At 43.7% G+C, this 20323-nt stretch overlaps 1 protein-coding gene across 3 annotated transcripts in view; it reads left to right on the forward strand.

Moving 5' to 3' along the window:
- The window catches only part of RNF17 (ring finger protein 17), an 881806-nt gene that overhangs the window by 36116 nt on the left and 825367 nt on the right, over positions 1-20323 (forward strand). The gene's annotated exons all lie outside the window — the stretch shown is intronic.

Raw genomic sequence — 20323 nt, forward strand, 5'->3', positions numbered from 1 at the left:
ATATATATATATATATATATATATATATATATATAGTATGTATGTACTCGCCTTTAAAATCCTTTTCTCTGTAATTCACCGACTGACACAGCTCCTCTCTGTAACTAAATGGGTTGTATAGTCTGCCATTATTAAAACTAGGAAAAATTGTTACACAATACACAGAACTTTTAGTCCTGCCCCAAGGGGGCGGACCCTGTGCTATCAACCCTCCCTGCTCCCAGTCAGAACTCAGTACGTTAACAAGCAGTATAAACGTAGAGAAAAGGAGGAGTGGGTGCTGTGTCGGTCGGTGAATTACAGAGAAAAGGATTTTATGGTGAGTACAAAAATTCTATTTTCTCTTATATTCACCGACTGACACAGCTCCTCTCTGTAACTAACTGGGATGTCCACAAGCAGTGCCAAACGAGGGATGGGAAAAACGGCATAAAAATTTCATCCACCATGGCAAGTGGGAACTAGTGAAACTAAACCCACAAAAAAACAGTGTGTTGGGAAAAACTCCCCCATATGGCCGGGTATCCTCAACAGGAGTGATCCCCAAGACCACAACATTGTGGAAGTAATGCAACAGTGCATTAACTAAACAGTACTGCATTTTTATTGAAAAAACAGGAAAAAACTAAATTGCAACTACACAGCCGCCTGCAAAACTTTGCGGCCAAAACGAGCATCAGTCGATGCACTGACGTCTACCTTGTAGAACCTGATAAACTTATGGACAGACGACTAGGTCGCTGCCTTACACACCTGAGCGACAGATGCTTGGTGTCCGAAAGCCCAAGACGTTCTGATTGCTCTTGTAGAGTGGGCCGTGACTGGAAAGGGGGGCACCTGCCCTGTCAAGACATAGGCTTGGACTACAATCTGTCTGATCCACCTAGAAATGGTGGCAGACGAGACCGCCATACCTTCTTTGGACCAGCCACCGAAACAAACAGCGAGTCTGACTTCTGAAAGGGAGCTGTGGCAGACAAGTACACTTTTTTTAGAGCCCTAACCACGTCGAGAGTGTGAAGGGCCGCCTCTTTAGGGTTCTTCGGCTTAGGACACAACAATGGTAATACAATGTCCTCATTGATATGAAAAGCAGAGACCACCTATGGTAGAAGGGACTGGTGTGGACGCAATACCACCTTATCCTTGTGGATGACCAGATAAGGCGACTTGCAGGACAAGGCTGCCAATTCCGAAACTCCTGGCCGATGTGATGGCCACTAGAAAGACCACCTTCTGTGAAAGGGTCAACAGGGGAATCTCCCTGATATTCTCAAACGGCGGCTTCTGAAGCGCCGACAACACCAGGTTCAAATTCCATGGGGGTAATGGAGGACGCACCGGAGGAACTACATGTCGTACCCCCTGAACAAAGGTACTCACTGAGTGAGACACCAGGGGTCGCTGAAAAGACAGCCAGGGCTGAAATTTGCCCCTTATTGGTGCTCAACACCAATTTCTGGTCCACTCCATGCTGAAGAAACAGCAGGATCCTCGATATAGAAAGGTATAATGGTACAATGGTATATCTTCAGTGAAGATGATTTCCGCTCCCTCAACATAGTTGGAATCACCGAGTCCGACAGACTCCAGTTCCTTAGCACCTGGCTCTCAATAGCCATACCGTTAAAGCCAGCGATGGTAAAGCAGGGTGAAAGATTGTACCTTGAGATAGGAGGTCCACCCGCAGTGGCAGTTGCCAGGGAGCATCTGCCACCAGACGCACCAAGTCTACGTACCAGGGCTGCTGAGGCCAATCTGGAGCAACCAGGATTACTGGAATCCCCTCGGCTTCCACTCTGCAAAGTAGACGTGGCAACAGTTTTAGTGGAGGAAAGGCGTAGATCAGCTGGTACTGATCCCACAGAGCCCCCAGCGCGTCTGACGTGTCTGCTCACGGATCTCTTGTCCTGGACAAAAATCTCAGGACCTACCGTTTGAGATGGGAGGCCAAGAGATCCACATCTGGTATGCCCCATTTTAGGCACAGCACCTGGAATATCTCCGGATGCAAACGCCCATTCTCCTGGGTCCAGCATCTGACGACTCAGTCCACCTGCCAATTTTCCACCCCCAGGATGTAAATGGCTGAAAGGGCCAGAACGTGCCGCTCTGCCCACCGAAGTATGTGAGCGACCTCCCTAGCAGCGGCTGAGCTTCTTGTTCCCCCCTTGGTGATTTATGTACGCCACAGCCGTGGCGTTGTCTGACTGTATCCTGGTCGGACGTCCTTGAAGATGCGTCGACCACGTGTGGAGGCACAACCTGATCGATCTCAATTCGAGCAGATTGGCAACTTGGATTCTTCCGTCGACCAAAGGCCCTGAGCCGACTGAATCCCCATCACACCACCCCAGCCAGACAGACTGGCGTCCGTAGTGATCACTGTCCATTTCAGAGGAAGAAACTATATTTTCTGGACTGAATCACCGGGGACCTAAACCACCAGATCAGGGAATCCCTGACTGGTTGGCTCATCTGGATCAGCCGATCCAGGGACAGCGGAGACTTGTCCCATTTTTTTATTTTTTTTTGTCAAAATCTCCTTCTGCAGGACTCTGGTGTGGAACTGGGCATAAGGTACTGCCTCGAAGGAGGCCACCATGAGTCCCAGCACTCGCATGCAAAAGCAGAGCGACACCCACTTGCGGTTCATCAGTAGATTGACCGCAAACCTGAGAGTCAGCAATTTGTCAGAGGAGAGAAAAACCCTCACTTCCCTGGAGTCCAACAGCAACTCCAGGTACTCCAGATGCTGAGTTGGTTCAACAGCCACCGGGGTCACGGGTGTGCTGGAGGGGAAGAATCTGTTTGGCGGCCAAGAGAAACACTATCTTGTAGCCTGTGGAAATCAGATCGCAGACCCATTGGTCGGATAACCGGGAGGTCCACCGGGCTGCAAACTCCCGAAGGCGACCCCCCACCCGATAAGTGGGTGGGGGCAAACCTTCATGCGGTAGCACTTTTGGTTGCAGGCTTGTTAGGCTTGCAGTTCCAGGGATGCTTCTGACCGTCTGTGGGCGTCCTGTCGGGCTGGGGGCGTTTTGCTGAAGCACCGGGCGGACGAAAAAGCCGCCTGTGAGCGGAAAAAGAGGGCCCTTGCCTACGGCAAGGCACCTTGGCCTTCCTGGCCTGTGGGAGTAGGGTACTCTTGCCACCAGTGGCATTCTTAATAATGTCATCCAACAAGGCTCCAAAGAGCCGCTCACCAAGGAAGGGGAAGATCCGTTGGGGCTTTCTTGGATGCCTGGTCAGCAGACCAGCATTTAGACCAGCATTTTAGCCAAATTCAGCACCACAGCTGACACTGAAGCCTTGAATAATAGAGCGAGAGTATCCAGGGCCGCTTCACAAACATACTTAAGGCCTTGCACTAGTTGGTCTGCTAGCTCCACGCAGACGGGGGAGGCGTTCTGCTCTCGCAATTCTCGGTGCAAAAGTTTTGCCCACTCAGTGTCTGCGACACCAGTGCGGATGCCAGTACAGGTCACACGGCTGACCCCACAACCATAAACGCGGAATGAGCAACCGCCTCGGCCTTCCTGTCTACGGGATCCTTGAATGCAGGAGTCCCCTCAACCGGGATTGTGGTTACTTTATTTAACCTAGACACAGGGGGGGTCCACGACCGGAGAAGCCGACCACTTTTTGAGAAGGCTTTCCTCAAAGGGGTAACACACCGCCATATTTTTGGGGAACGCAAAGGTCCGTTGCGGTGACCCCATTCCCTGCAGATGAATTTGTCAAATACGGGAACACCTTAGGTGAACGTGCTGGCTTGCTGGACCCAAAAGGGACTGATACATCAGCAGAGGGATCCGCTGGCTCCTGTATCTTCAGGGTATCACGCACAGCTGTGATAAGTGCTCCAACTAGCGCTTTATCGCGCATGGACCCGGATGGGGAATCATCCTCACTGTCCTGGTCAGCCACGTCTGATAGGTCAGAGCAGGGGTCACCAGCCACAGTAGGGCCCGAGTCTGCATCAGAGCTCTCCCCAAAGGGGGGGGGGGGGGCAGGAGCCTCTTAAGTGCACCCTTCCTACCACGCACTGCCCTTATCTTTGCAACAAAAGCATCAAGGGCTGCCGTCAGGGTGCCCACGTGCACTGCGCCATCCACAGGTGACCCCGTTGCAATAGCCTGGATTTCAGGGGAAGAAACACCAGTTTCTGAAGCCATGCTGACCCTATCCTGTCTGCCACCTGCAAGGGGACTTAGGACAGTGAGGGTCCCACACTTCTGCTGCTGCCACGTGGGGGGGGGGGGTACTTAGTGCTAGACTCACCACCCTGGGGCCTCTGTGAATACCACTAGCAGTGTCTGTAGTCTCTAGGAGGTTTCCATTTGCAGAGACAAGGAAACTGTGTTAGCAGCAGCTGCTTATAACAGCGGTGAAACGTTCTGCAGAGCTAGCTTCAGCAAGGAGCCATCCAGCGTCCTGTACACACAGTGGACACAGGAAACGGCAAGTCAAAGCACATGTAATGCTGCCGCATGAGAACTGCGGCGAAAAGAGCGCTCAGGCTTCAAGAAAATGGCCGCCAATGTAACTAATAGGAGATCCTAAAGAAGATGGCTGCTGAAGCTCACAAGGGGAATACAGGCTTTCCCACATCAAAGATGGCTGCCGGACAGCGCCATGCGGTGACAGAACAAACCCAGAACAGTGCTGCCTGCCTACAGCCAGAACAACCTCCACAGACCCTTTTGGGACCCCCAGACCAGCACCAGGACCAACGCCAGCTGCACAGAGCCCCCACACGTGAGAATCCAGCGAACCCACACACACCGCCCGCAGCGCATGCAGCCACTCCCATCAGAGGGGGTAAGGAGGGGAGATAGGGACTTGGGAGAGAAGTTAGGGAGGTGTGGTGGCCCCCGAATCGACCCTCCCCCCCCCCCCCAGGGAATGCCCAGCTGCTCACCCCACTGAAGCAGGAAGAGCTGTACTTGCCAGTCTTGAACAGCTGGGAGACATTCCATCACAGACCTACTCCTGCGCAGTTACAGGGTAGCTGCTGTCCCGGTATACTGTGATCCAGACAGCAGTAGCCCGGTCATATGTATACCCCGGAGCATTGAAGCTCAGCGACCATGTCTGAAGCTGAGGCATGTCGTGGCCTGCTGAGCCTTAGCTGCGGCCTGCTCATGCTCGATGGCCGGACTGGGAAGACTACAAGGATATTAACCAGCCTGTCACCCAGCCGGCAGTTGATGAAAGATCTCAGGATCTTGCATCTTGTGCAAAAAGCGGCAAACCTGCAGCAAAAATATGGACCGAGAGGCCCGTAGGGTTTCCTAGGTCATTCTCCTTGCTAGGCAAAATAAAAACAGAAGCTGCTTGGAGCAGGAGGAGGGTTGATAGCATGGGGCCCACCCCCCTGGGGCGGGATGAAAGTTCTGTGTATTGTGTAACAATTTTGTTTAGTTTCTCCTAATGGCAGGCTATACAACCAATTTAGTTACAGAGAGGAGCTTTTATTAGTGGGGGGTAGAGGTGCCACCCCCCATCCTGCTGCCCTCCCACTCCCTCTGCCGCTTACTGGAGCCGTTGGTAGCGGCAGAGGCGATCAGGTCCTTCTCCTTCCGTGGTATGGATACGAGTGAGTGCAAGATGGCCCCCACCTGTCTCCATACTTCAAAACGTCACTCCCGCCCACACCGCTTAAAGGCACATATTTTTTCAATGTCCTTCATTTTCAAATGACAATTTTTATTTTTTTTGCATTTAAGTCCAAATATGAGATCTGAGGAATTTTTGGCTCCAGATCTCATATTTAAGAGGACCCGTCATGTTTTTTTTTTTTTTCTATTACAAGGGATGTTTACATTCCTTGTAATAGGAATAAAAGTGACCCAATTGTTTTTATTTTTACACGTGTGTGTGTGTGTGTGTATATGTGTGTGTGTGTGTGTGTATATGTGTGTGTGTGTGTATATATGTGTGTGTGTGTGTGTGTATATATGTGTGTGTGTGTGTGTGTGTGTGTATATGTGTGTGTGTGTGTGTGTGTGTGTGTGTGTGTGTGTGTGTGTGTATATATATATATATATGTGTGTATATATATATATATAATAATTATACTGCCTTGCGAAAGTATTCGGCCCCCTTGAACTTTTCAGACTTCAAACATAAAGATATAAAATTTTACATTTTTTGTGAAGAATCACCAACAAGTGGGACACAATTGTGAAGTGGAACAAAATCTATTGGATATTTTAAACTTTTTTAGCAAATAAAAAACTGAAAAGTGGTGCGTGCAAAATTATTCGGCCCCTTTACTTTCAATGCAGCATACTCACTCCAGAAGTTCAGCGAGGATCTCTGAATGATCCAATGTTGTCCTAAATGACTGATGGTGATAAATGGAATCCACCTGTGTGTAATCAAGTCTCTGTATAAATGCACCTGCTCTGTGATAGTCTCAGGGTTCTGTTGAAAGTGCAGAGAGCATCATGAAGACCAAGGAACACACCAGGCAGGTCCGTAATACTGTTGTGGGGAAGTTTAAAGCCGGATTTGGATACAAAAAGATTTCCCAAGCTTTAAACATCCCAAGGAGCACTGTGCAAGTGATCATTTTGAAATGGAAGGAGTATCAGACCACTGCAAATCTACTAAGACCTGGCCGTCCCTCCTAAACTTTCAGCTCAGACAATAAGACTGATCAGAGATGCAGCCAAGAGGCCCATGATCACTCTGGATGAACTGCAGAGAACTACAGCTGAGCTGGGAGAGTCTGTCCATAGGACAACAATCAGTCGTACACTGCACAAATCCGGCCTTTATGGAAGAGTGGCAAGAAGAAAGCCATTCCTCAAAGATATCCATAAAAAGTTTAGTCTAAAGTTTGCCACGAGCCACCTGGGAGACACACCAAACCTGTGGAAGAAGGTGCTCTGGTCAAATGAAACCAAAATCAAACGTTTTGCCCACAATGCAAAACGATATGTTTGGCGTAAAAGCAACACAGCTCATCACCCTCAACACACCATCCCCACTGTCAAACATGGTGGTGGCAGCATTATGGTTTGAGCCTGCGTTTCTTCAGCAGGGACCGGGAAGATGGTTAAAATTGAGGGGAAAATGGATGCAGCCAAATACAGGACCATTCTGGATGAAAACCTGTTGGAGTCTGCAAAAGACCTGAAACTGGGACGGAGATTTATCTTCCAACAAGACAATGATCCTAAACATACAGCAAAATCTACAAAGGAATGGTTCACAAATAAATAAACGTATCCAGGTGTTAGAATGGCCAAGTCAAAGTCCAGACCTGAATCCAATCGAGAATCTGTGGAAAGAGCTGACAACTGCTGTTCACAAACGCTCTCCATCCAACCTCACTGAGCTCGAGCTGTTTTGCAAGGAAGAATGGGCAAGAATTTCAGTCTCTCGATGTGCAAAACTGATAGACATACCCCAAGCGACTTGCAGCTGTAATCGCAGCAAAAGGTGGCTCTACAAAGTATTAACGCAAGGGGGCTGAATAATTTTGCACGCCCCACTTCATTTTTTTATTAGTTAAAAAAGTTTCAAAAATCCAATAGATTTCGTTCCACTTCACAATTGTGTCCCACTTGTTGGTGATTCTTCACAAAAAATAAAAATGTTATATCTTTTTATGTTTGAAGCCTGAAATGTGGCAAAAGGTTGAAAAGTTCAAGGGGGACGAATACTTTCGCAAGGCACTGTATGTGTGTGTGTGTGTATATATATATATATATATATATATATATATATATATATATATATATATATATATATATATATATATATATATATATAATATTTGTGTTTGTTTTTTCCAACTAGTAATGGTGGTGAATGGCAACTTGTAGCAGGACTGTGATTAGTATGGTGGGCAATCTGACACTTTTTTTTTTTTTTTATTTTTTTTTTTTTTATGTTTCAATGTTTTTATTGAAAGATTTTATAAATAAGAGTAGGAGATAAACATAGGTCAATGTTCAGATTATCGCCATGACAAATTTACAAGTACATAAGATATAGTCAAACAAAGTATTACATGGTCCATGAATATAAAGGAACAAACAATACTCATGGGATGTTCTCAGATAAACCTGTTGAGCAAAGAAAACCCAGCAGATAATATCAAAAGGTATTAAACGTATAGTTAACCATCAACATCTCTCAAAATCGTAACCATGTGTAGTAACATTCAAGAACCGGAGTATGGTACAGAGAGGTAGGTGAAGGGGAGGAAAGAGTCAAGGGGGAATAGTGGATAAGACATAGTAGGGGACTTTTGTACCATTTCCTGAGAATATCGATGTCAAAACATTATGAAGTTCTAAAAAAACTCCCAATAAGTATTGGGTTCAAACTACATATAGAAAGAGAGGTGGCGGGAAAGAAGGAAAGCAGAATTGAGGAAAAAGCAATGGGAAGGAGAGAAATGCAAGAGGGTCAGCCCAGATCTCATTTAGGGAGATTTTTCTAATTTTTTTTTTTTTTTTTTTGAGTTATGGGGTGTGTTAGTGATTTTGTCATTAACGATAATCCAGTTGACTTTATTTTTAACATAATTGAGAGGAATAACCAGTTGTTTCCAATTCTGGCCCACTGTAATCCTTGATAACGGTATATATGCAATTCATTTAGTTGATTTCCTGGGCACCTCTTTGGGTAGTCTATGGAATAAGGCTACCTCTGGGGATCTACGAATTTTCAACCCTGTCACTGAATTTAATTAAACACCCTTATGCAAAACTCAATCACCAGTAGGCACTGCCACCAAATATGGTGCATTGTCCCCAATTGACCAAAGTAGGGTTGCCACCTCATCCCTTTAAACCCGAACACCTATAAATTATACAGGTTCTGAGGCTAATTTAATGCAGGTAAGGCACCAAGTGAGATTAATTACCACCTTTAATCACCCACAGAACCTGTGTAATTAATGTGTTCGGGTTTAAAGGGATGAGGTGGCAACTCTAGACCAAAGGGTCAAACGGGGGATGTGGGTTGATGCATTTTAGCTACCAGAGTTGGTACCAGTTACCAACATAACAGTGTTTTATAATTGGCCTCAATTAGCACAGCATTGATAGAGATTTTTGGATAAATTTATAAGCCATATCCTGCCATTCAGACAGAACAAAAGTACGATTCAGGTCTTTTTCCCATTGATTCATATAGGAGAATTTTGAGTTTGGTTCAGTGAAGGAAGCCTAAACTGCAGATAGTCATTCTCTCAAAGGACCCCTTGTCTGGCGGTTCAATTATTAGATCAAGTTTGCGTCTGACAAAGGATGCAATTTGGTTATATTGGAATATTTCACTTGTAGGTATGCATCTTGTCTTTAAAGTGTTGTAAAGAGTATGCCCGGTAACCATTAAGGTAGTCGCCAATTCTCAGCAATCCTTTGAGCCACCAATGAAATGATTGTGGCACTAACCTTGGTGGAAACTCTGGATTGTAGAAGATGGGAGCTAAAGGTGTGTGGGGATGATGGGGATGCCCGGTGACGCACTCTGTCCCAAACTGCCAATGAATGTTATAAGGAAGGGCATAATATAGGAGGGAGTAACCGGTTGGGAAGCCACATCAGTGATCCTATGGCCAAGGGGTGACAGAAGAGGGCCTCAAGGGAGACCCAAAGAGGTGCAGGACCTCTAGCTGTAGTATGGGCAAGTTGGGAAATCTGAATAGCTTTAAAGTAGTTTAGTAAGTTAGGGAGACCAAGCCCACCCTTTAATTTTGGGGCATATAGGATCTGTTTGTTCAGGTGAGTCTATTACCCCAGATGAAATGAAGAACCTCAGCTTGTAGACTCTGCAGATCTCCTCTCGGGACTGTCACTGGTACTAAAATAAAATAAGTTCTAAAAGTATCCTGTGTAGAAGAGTCATTTTGACAGTTGTTTCTGTCAAGCCATGATAGTGAATAGTCCGCCTAACTGCGAAGGTCCTCTAAGTTTTTAAACAACTGGGGTTAATTTGCTTTATAAAGAGTCTCAATAGAATGCGTTAATTGAATCTCTAAATATGAAAGGGAATGGGATGCCCATTGAAAATTTTAGCTATCCCAAAGAGTCTGTACCATTGAGTGGGGAAGTGAGACATTAAGAGCTGTTTTGTGAGGGTTCAGGGAGAAGCCGGAAAGTAGAGCTGCACGATTCTGGTGAAAATGAGAATCACTTTTTTTTTTTTCTTGGAGTAAAAAGATCTCGATTCTCTCGTTTCTCGCGACGTAAACTTACTTTTTTTTATTGGAGTAATTTTCTTTTCTTGCATCAGGGGACACAGAGCCATAGTAGTTACTATGTGGGTTCTATCAGACTGACAGGTGATGGACACTGGCACACCCCTAAGGTGTGTACTATAACCCCTCCCATTTATTAGCAGTCCTCAGTTTTTCCGCCAATGTGTCTAAGATGTTGCTCACGAGTAAAGATGTGCTGAGCTCCACTGGTAGTAATCCTTGCAGGGGCTAGCCATGTTGACCGGATCCGTTCTGATGTCTTTTCATGGGCTAAATGAATGGTACCCGGGCCTCGTGTCCGAAGAAACAAGGTTTTGCTTGCGAACGCTTCTCTTTGAGAGCTGGGCCCTGGGATCCAGTACTTTTTGGTAGTGGGCCCATAACGTTTTTACTGGCAGGGTGCTGTCGCAGGTCCAGGATTTGTGGGTAACCCGAGGTTCCTGAAGGTTTCCTAAAGGTCTCGGAGCCCACCGTGAAGGGTGAAGATTGGGTCTTTATCTCTGATAAAACCCTGCTGCTAGGATAAGGCAAGGGAGATTTTCTCAGGAATTTCTCCTTCTATTTATAATGTTATGCCGATGTGTCAACACTGAGGGCTGTATTGAGCACTCACCGTCTTGACGCTGGAAACCGCAAGGAAGCCTTCACTCTCCGATCCTCCGGTAAAAAGGGAGGGGGGGGGTTTGGTCTGCTCCTGTGCCCCAAATATTTTTTTTTCCCTGGGATGTAAAGGATGTAAAGCAGTTGCCTTAAAAAAACAAAAAAAAGACACTACAGACCATGGCCGCATCAGCGAAAGATTTACCTCTGCCATCCACAGGACTCGGCTTGCGCGGGAAAGCGCTTTCCTTTGAAAGGAGGGGGCTGTAATTCACGGGGGGGGGGGGGGGGGCGGGGGCGTGACTAACGGCGTCAGACGGCCACACATGGAGGAATATGGTTTTAGAGCTGTGTATGTGAAAGCTGCTGCTGGCTCTGGAGGGATGGAGCAGGTGGATGGCTTGGTCAGGTTAGTAAACACGGGCTTATTCTTTTGGCACATTATACTTTACTGAAGCTAGGGTTAATAGCAGCTAATGGCGCTGAACTATAGCCTAGCAATGTACATTCTTTTGCATAGTGCCTCTGCTTTAGGCTATGAATGGTAATGGGACCAGGAACTTCTCTAAAGGGTCTTTAGTTTTTCACTGTAAATTAAATCCATTTCCAAAAGAATGTCATCTTCCTCTGAGATGGATATGGCTAGTCAGATTGAGCTGTCAGGGGTGGAACACTTCAGTCCTTGTGTATATATCATATAAAGTTTTTTTTTTTTTTTTTTTTTTTTTCTTTTTTTTCTTCTGCCGCTTAAAGATTTGAAAGAAGGTTAATGCTATGATGTCTCTCCATAGTAGGACTAAACATGGCAGATTCCCATCTAGTCCTCAGGGCCCCATTGTTGAGGTGCAGGAGGCTGGAGATCAGGTAGATCTTCCCAAATATTGGAAGATTCTTATTTTTCCTCTTTGGAGGATCCTAACGTGGAGGGAGTAGCCTCACAAGTCAGGTGCTTGTCTACTCCCTTACTTAAAGTGGTTGTATACTCAATTTTTTAACTTTTACCTACAGGAAAGCCTATAATAAGGCTTACCTGTAGGTAAAAAAAAATTAAAACCTGTACGGTTTAGGAGATATTCCCCTCGGTATGCGCCGCTGACTGCAGCGGCGCATGCGCACAAGGGGGTTCTCTGCCTGAAAATCCGGCAGTGGCCGACTGGCCGAAATGAAATCTCCCGCGCGCATGCGTGGGAGTGACGATATCGCGGCTCCGGCCACTCAGCGCCGAAGCCGCGATACCCGGAAGAAACTGTGGATTGGGCCTCGTTCTAAGGTAAGTATTTCATAATGAGCTAGTATGCGGTGCATACTAGCTCATTATGCCTTTTGCTTTGCAGGTTTAAAAAAATAATTTAAAAAAATAATTTGCGGGTTTACTACCACTTTAACCATTTTGTTGCCTGCAGCACAGGCTCTTGAGGTATCTACCTCTAATTAGGTTAATTTGAACCTCCTCCACCTGGGGATGTTTTTTCTTATTCATGCATAGCTTATGTACTCTGGGAACATTTCTATGAAGAAAATGGGGGGGGGGGGGTTCCAGCAATTGATGCTGCAATCACCTCAGTGAGCAGTCTCGCATGTCTGGTGGATAATGCACTGATGTTAAAGCAGGGCTCGTCAAAACCCGGGCGCCAGGTCACATTTGTGACTAGAATTAATGACCTGGGGCAGCACAGCTGGGGGTATCCTGTCTCCGTGGACCCCCCCCCCCCCCCCCCCCCCCCGGCGTGATCGCGTCAGGCCGTTCTGCCGGCGGCCGGTAATTGAGGCCGCGGCTTTGAGGCCTTCTGCTGTCCTATGATTCCTTCTGGAATCTGGCGCCCTCTTGTGGCCGTTGGTATGACAACCAGCAATGCTAATGGAGCTTCCCCTGAATCTTTTCATTGCCTGCCTATCTCCCTACCCTTTATTTAGAACCCCTAAACATTATATATATTTTTTATTCTAACACCCTAGAGCAGTGCTCGACAAAACCCGGTCGCCAGGTCGCATTGGCGACTAGAATCAGCGACCTTGCGCCTGGGGCAGCATAGCTGGGGGTATCCCGTCTCCGTGGACCCCCCCCCCCCCCGCGCGATCGCGTCGGGCCGCGCCGCAGGCGGCCGGTAATTGAGCCCCCGGCTTTGAGGCCTTCTGTGATCCTATGGTTCCTTCTGGAATCTGGCGCCCTCTTGTGGTGGCCGTTGGAATTACAACCAACAATGCTAATGGGATTGCCTGCCAGTCTCTTTCTCCATCCCTTTACTTAGAACCCCTAAACAAAAAAAAAAAAATATATATATATATATATATATAAATCATAAATAATAATTTTTTATAACACCCTAGAGAGTAAAATGGTGGTCGTTGCAATACTGTCTGTCACACCGTATTTGCACAGCGGACTTACAAGCGCACTTTTTTTGTGGAAAAATTTTTTATTTAATAAAAAAAAAAAAAAAGACAACAGTAAAGTTAGCTCAATTTTTTTTTTTTTATATTGTGAAAGATAATGTTACGCCGAGTAAATCGATACCCAACATGTCACGCTTCAAAATTGCGCCCGCTCATGGAATGGCGACAAACTTTTACCCTTTAAAATCTCCATAGGCGACGTTTAAAAAATTCTATAGGTTGCACGTTTTGAGTTACAGAGGAGGTCTGGGGCTAGAATTATTGCTCTTACTCTACCGATCGCAGCGATACCTCACATGTGTGGTTTGAACACCGCTTTCATATATGCGTTCGCTTCTGCACGCAAGCTTGGCGAGACAGGGCGCATTTAAAACATTTTTTTTTCTTATTTTAACTTTTATTTTTATTTTTTTCACTGTTCTTTTAAAAAAAATGTGTGTCACTTTTATTCCTATTACAAGGAATGTAAAAATCCCTTGTAATAGAAAAAAGCATGACAGGTCCTCTTTTATATGAGATCTGGGGTCAGAGAGACCTCACATCTCATATTTACACTAAAATGCAATTTAAAAATGTCCCTCTAAGAGCTATGGGCAATGACTTGGAGACAGGTGGGGGGCTGGGGGCTATCTTCCCCTCACTCGTCTCCATGTCAGGCCAGGGACAGGTCCAGATCGCCGTCACGGACCTGGCTCCTAACTTTTTTAGCTGGCTCCTAGATTCCAAGCAAATTTGTCAACCCCTGCCCTAGAGAATAAAATGGTGGTTGTTGCAATACTGTCTGTCGCACCGTATTTGCGCAGCGGACTTACAAGCGCAGTTTTTTGGGGAAAAAATTATTTAATAAAAAAGACAACAGTAAAGTTGGCTCAATTTTTTTAATATTGTGAAAGATAATGTTACGCCAAGTAAATTGATACCCAACATGTCATGCTTCAAAATTACGCCCGCTCATGGAATGGCGACAAATTTTACCCTTTTAAAATCTCCATAGGTGACGTTTAAAAAATCTTCCCCTCGCTCCTCTCGATGTCGGGACAGGTCCAGATCGCCGTTAAGGACCTGGCTCCTAACTTTTTTAGCTGGCTCCTAGATTCCAAGTAAATTTGTCAAGCCCTGTGTTAAAGGATCCAGCAAATTTAAAGTTGGAACTTCCTTTTAAAGACCACATGTCTTTTGCAGTTCAGTAGCGCAGCCGGTTCTTGCTGCAATTGGTGTATCTCGGTCCATTAACCCTTTAATGTCTGCTCCACCATTTTGGTGGAGCACATTTTGGGTCACGCTAACTCATTGAAAAATATGGACTTCAAAGGGCTAAGGAACAGTGGCCAGGCATCACAATAGTCACTTCCGGTCGGGGCCGAGACCAGAGGTTTATCTGTTTACCCACGATTGTAATTATTTTGATATAAGTGTGGATATATTTTTATTAAAGTTGTTTTTAAAATACTACACTATTGGAGCCCCCCTCTTAATCTTTTTTTTTTTTTTGTTGCTTTAATTCATTTTTATTATTTTCCTTATACAAAATTCAACAATTACATTCAATCCTGAGGCATTGAGGCTTAGACAAATCCTTCAATGTCTCCACATTAACATATATATCCATAACATTTCTATAATAGTACTGGAAGGTGGCCTGGGTGGGTTACTGGAGGAGTAGAGACATCTTGTGAGAGAAAAAAAAAAAGGGGGGGGGGGGGAGTTAAATTTACCCCCTGTGTTATTTCCCTTCTTTATGTGCTTTTATTATACCCTTGTGATTCCTTTACTACCCTCTCCTCCTCCCCCTTCCCCCAAGCCCCTCCTCTGATAACATTTCCATCACTTATTCACTTCCCATATACCTTAAAACACAAATAAAAAAAATAAAAGGTTGTGGTTCAATTCTCATTTCTTTCTCTTTCTTCTTTCCTTCTCCCCTTTCTATGATGCACGTTTGGAGGACACGAGCTCGCGCAGCAGCTTCTGAGTTTTTCTTTCCCTTCCTTCCTCCCTCTCCCTTTAGGGACCTCTGGGGGGTTCAGGAGGGATTATCAGAATTCTTCATCTGGTAGATCTTAATCTTTCTCTATCTCTCGGGAATAGTGCTTCCAGCCTGCCCATATGTTTTTTATATTTTTCTTGTTGATTTTTTATATCGTATATCCATTTTTCAGCCTCCATTATTTTATCTACCTCTCTCTTCCATTCCAATAAGGTGGGACATGCTATCTGCCTCCAGTACCTAGGTATTAATACTTTTGCTGCATTCAGCAGATGTGGTATGACTCCTTTTTTGTATGATTTGATGGATCCCTCTGTCCCGTGAAACAGATATTGTAGAGGTGTCATTTCTATGGGTTTTGCTGTTATCCTCCCTATCCAAAATGCTACTGACTCCCAAAATATCCTAATTTTTGGGCAGTTCCACCATATATGGAGGTATGTCCCCTTATCTTTACATCCTCTCCAGCAATGCCCATCCTCTGTTGGGTACATCTCTGCTATTCTGGCTGGGGTTCGGTACCATCTAGCTATAAACTTATGACATTTCTGGTGTTGCTGCACTTATTGATGTTGAGTGCGTCAGTTCCATAAGTTTTTATTTTATTTTATTTTTTTATTTGTGTTGGTCTGAATGTACATATTAATCCCTGTTCCCACTCTCTTATAAAGTAAGGGGTTGTGTTACTTTGTCCGCTAAGAACTAGTTTATACATCTGAGATAGTAAATTACTTGGTTTTTCCATTTTCATGCACATCTCATATATTGTGAGGGAGCTCAGAGGTCTTACTTGAGGTTCTAGTTTGTTAAAAAAATCTCTCATTTGATAATATCTCCATCTTGACATATGTATATCTCCTTGTGATGATACTAGCTCTGTTAAGAAGAGTAAGCTTCCTAATGGGGCATATCTTATACACCTTGTATTCCCCCCCTGAGCCCCAGGAACCTAATGCTCCCTTTTCTTCCCCTGGTGGAAACCATAGGTATCCACCTAATGGGGCTAGCGATGATGTGCGTGGGGCATATTTTCCATCTTTGTTCATTCTATCCCATACTGCTAACGTGTTCCGTGTTAATGGTGATGTCCACTTTGATAGCGCTCTATTCGTGGCCTGTATCCATGGGGCCCCTGCTAGATTTCTGCCCGCCATACTTTCTTCTACCGAAACCCATGCCTTATTTAAGGAGTCATGGCACCAGTTTAGTATTCGTACCATAGACATTGCTTTGTAATACATAAAGACGTCTGGGAGCCCTATTCCACCTTCCTTCTTATTTCATGCGCAGGGTATCATATGCTATCCTAGGGTTTTTATCATTCCATATAAAAGATATAAACATTTTACGTATTCTCTTAAAAAAGACCTGGGGCACTGATATAGGTACAGTATATAAGATGTATATTATTCTAGGTATTATATTCATTTTCAAGGTATTTATCCTTCCGAACCATGTCAATGGCTGACCCTTCCACCTATTTAAAAATCTTTAGTTATTTCTGTTATTAGAGATCCATAATTAAGTTCATATAAAGACTTGGCCTCTGCCGTGATGTATACTCCTAAATGATATAATGATTTCTTTTCCCACATAAATGGAAAGTTATTCTTCATTAACATTGACATTAAAGCGGGAGTCCGCCGGGAGTTCCGCCGTTTTTTTTTTTTTTTTTTTTTTTTTTTTAAAAGCCAGCAGCTACAAATACTGCAGCTGCTGACTTTTAATTCAATCTTATTTTATTCAGAGAAAAGGGTGAGAGAGAAGGTAAACACAAGCAGTAACAAGATACACCAACAGTATGCTTCGTATATGCCTGAACAAAAACATGTCTATGTTACATATAAATGGATTGACAGCACGTAAATGAGGCCTTCCAGGAAACCATCAATGAGACCAATCCATGTTTGCGGGGGAAGGGGAAAAGGAAAATAGAGAAGGAAAAAAAAAAAAAAATATATATATATATATATATATATATATATATATATATATATATATATATATATATATATATATATATATATATATACCCATATATATATATATATATATATATATATATATATATATATACCCATATATATATATATATATATATATATACCCATATATATATATATATATATATATATATATACCCATATATATATATATATATATATATATATATATATATATATATATATATATATATATATATATATATATATATATATATATATATATATATATATATATATATATATATATATATATATATATATATATATATATATATATATATATATATATATATACCCATATATATATATATATATATATATATATATATATATATATATATATATATATATATATATACCCATATATATATATATATATATATACCCATATACACCTACATACATACACACATAAACACATACATACAGAAAGAGTAAAATAAATACATCGTATAATCTAAACAACCGTTCGTCTTCAGTACTGCCAGGGGGGTTCAAAACTGGCCCCTAGCTGCTGACTTTTAAAATAGTGACACTTACCCGCCCAGCGCGCCCGCGATGTCGGCACCCGAAGCCGATCTCTCGATCGTCTCTCGGGTGCTGCCGCCACCATCTTGGGTATGGGAATCAGGATGTGGAGCCTTTCGGCTTCATTTCCCGGTTCCCTCCTGCACATGCGTGAGTCGTGCTGCGCAATAAGGATGGTCCCCGCTGTCTGTGGGATCTGTGTGTTTCCCAGCAGGCAGCGGGGGACTTTCGGAAAGGGGTGTACCTTCTGCAGAATCTACGCCGGAAGTGGGTGCAGATACCTGTACTGTACAGGTACCTGCACCCCCCTCCCCCCTGAAAGGTGCCAATTATGGCGCCGGAGGGGGGGAGGATTCCAATGAGCGGAAGGTCGACTTTAGGGTGGACCTCCGCTTTAATGGTGGTACATGACAAGGTAATATTCTGGATTTTTCCATGTTTATTTTAAAGTTGGACAGTTTTCCATATCTCTGGACCTCCTCCATTAGTGCCATTATTGATCCCTGTGGTTCTGAAAGATAAAATAGTAGGTCATCAGCATATGCTGATACCTTGTGCTCTTCAGATCCTATTCTGATCCCTTTTATTCCCTTATTTTCTCTCACCCTGCACAGGAATGGTTCCAGAGTCAAGACAAACAGTATTGGGGATAGAGGACACCCTTGTCTTGTGCCATTTCGTATGTCAAAGCAGCCTGATAGAGTACCGTTTACCTTGACTCTTGCTCTGGGTTTTGCATATAAGGCTGCTATCCATCCCATCATTCGATCTCCCATACCTATTACTTTCAGCACTTCCTTCATAAAATCCCAATCCACTCGAATGCCTTTTCAGCATCCATTGATAGCATTGTTCTAGGTAGCTTATCTGGACCATTTTGCATCCAATAGAGTATGTGTAAGGCTCGTATGGTATTATCTTTGGTTTCTCTGCCTTTGATAAAACCCGTTTGGTCACGATGGACCAATTGTGTTACCTCTTCTTGTATTCTAGTAGCTATGATTTTTGCCATTAGTTTAGTATCTGAATTAAGCAATGATATGGGTCTATAATTGGCACATTCCTGTGGGTCCTTCCCAGGTTTTGGTAAAACTGTTATATATGCTAGCAGTGCTTCTGAAGACATTGGATTAGATGCTGTAATTTTATTGAAATATCTACATAAGGGTGTTTCTAAAATGTGGGCAAACTTCTTGTAATATGCATTTGTTAACCCATCGCGTCCTGGGCTTTTCCCCATCGGCAGATTCTCTATTGCTTTTCTTATTTCCTCTTTAGTTATTGGTTCTTCTAATTTTCTATTATCCTAGGGGGGAACGTTGGTATTGTAGAACTGCTAATATATTCTCTCATCTCTTCCGCCTGGCTCAAAATGGGTTGAATATCGTATAACCCCTTGTAAAATTGTTGAAATTCCGTAGCTATTAGTTTCGTATCCTTTACTTGTTTCTTATTCACTCTAATCTCGTGAACGTGGGAAAGTTCTTTCTTTTTTTTTTTTTTATTGTCTGGCCAGTAATTGGCCACGTTTGTTCCCATGCTCCTAGAACCTGTGTGCTAAGAATCTATATTTATCCCTGGCCCTTCTGTCCAGGCACCTGGAAAGCTCCTCCCTCAGAATCCCCAGCCGCCTGGTATCTCCTGGTTCGCAAGTGATCTTATGTTTGATCTCCAACTCATTTATTTTTTCCCTTTTAACTCGTGTTCCATGTGCTATTCTCCTCTAACTACTGCCTTGTGAGCTTCCCACAGTTTGCTCTGATACTTCCTCTGATGTATTTAAATCTAAATACTCCACCAATTTGTGTTGAAGGTCCTCTGATATTTTTTTATTGTCCAATAATGATTCATTTAATCTCCACGTTCGTTCCCTATGACCCACGTATGCAGGTGAAATCACCGCCGCTACCGGGGCATGATCTGAGCTAGTTATTGGCTCAATAATTACTGTTCTTACATATTCTAGATAATATTGGTCTACCAAGATCCAGTCCAGCCTAGAATAGGCATTATGGCTACTTTGAGTAGTAACTGTAGTTTTTTCTTTCTCCATTTAATGCCCTCCAACTATCTACCAGATGTAAAGCTCGAAATAATTTTTTTACATGTTTAAGTGCTCTAAATGATAAAGGTGTTTTCCCTGTTGTATCTAGTTTAGTATCAACAATAATGTTAAAATCCCCTCCGAGAATCAAGAACCCTTCCCTATATTTTTCTAATGCTTTCAGTGTTTTTTCCAAAAAATCAACTGTGAGTATTTGGAGCATATATCGAAGCAAATGTGTACCCTTGTCCTTGCAGTATTCCCTTAATAAAGAGGAACCTCCCTTCTGGATCTATATTCACCACTATAGATGTCAGGGAGCACGTGTTCCCAAAGGCTGTCGATACTCCTCTAGCTCTCCCAATGGGCGATACTGCATGGAACCACTGGTTATATGGGAATAACGGTAGCCTTGGTACAGATCCTGACATAAAATGTATTTCTTGTAAAAAAAAATATATCTACAGCTTGATGGCTTAATTCCTGCCATAAACGGCCCCTTTTTTGAGGTGAGCACAATCCCCTTACATTAT

Source organism: Lithobates pipiens, unplaced genomic scaffold (genome assembly GCF_037356315.1).
Source record: "Lithobates pipiens isolate NorthernLeopardFrog02 unplaced genomic scaffold, aLitPip1_a1.2 Scaffold_16, whole genome shotgun sequence".
NCBI lineage: Eukaryota > Metazoa > Chordata > Amphibia > Anura > Ranidae > Lithobates > Lithobates pipiens.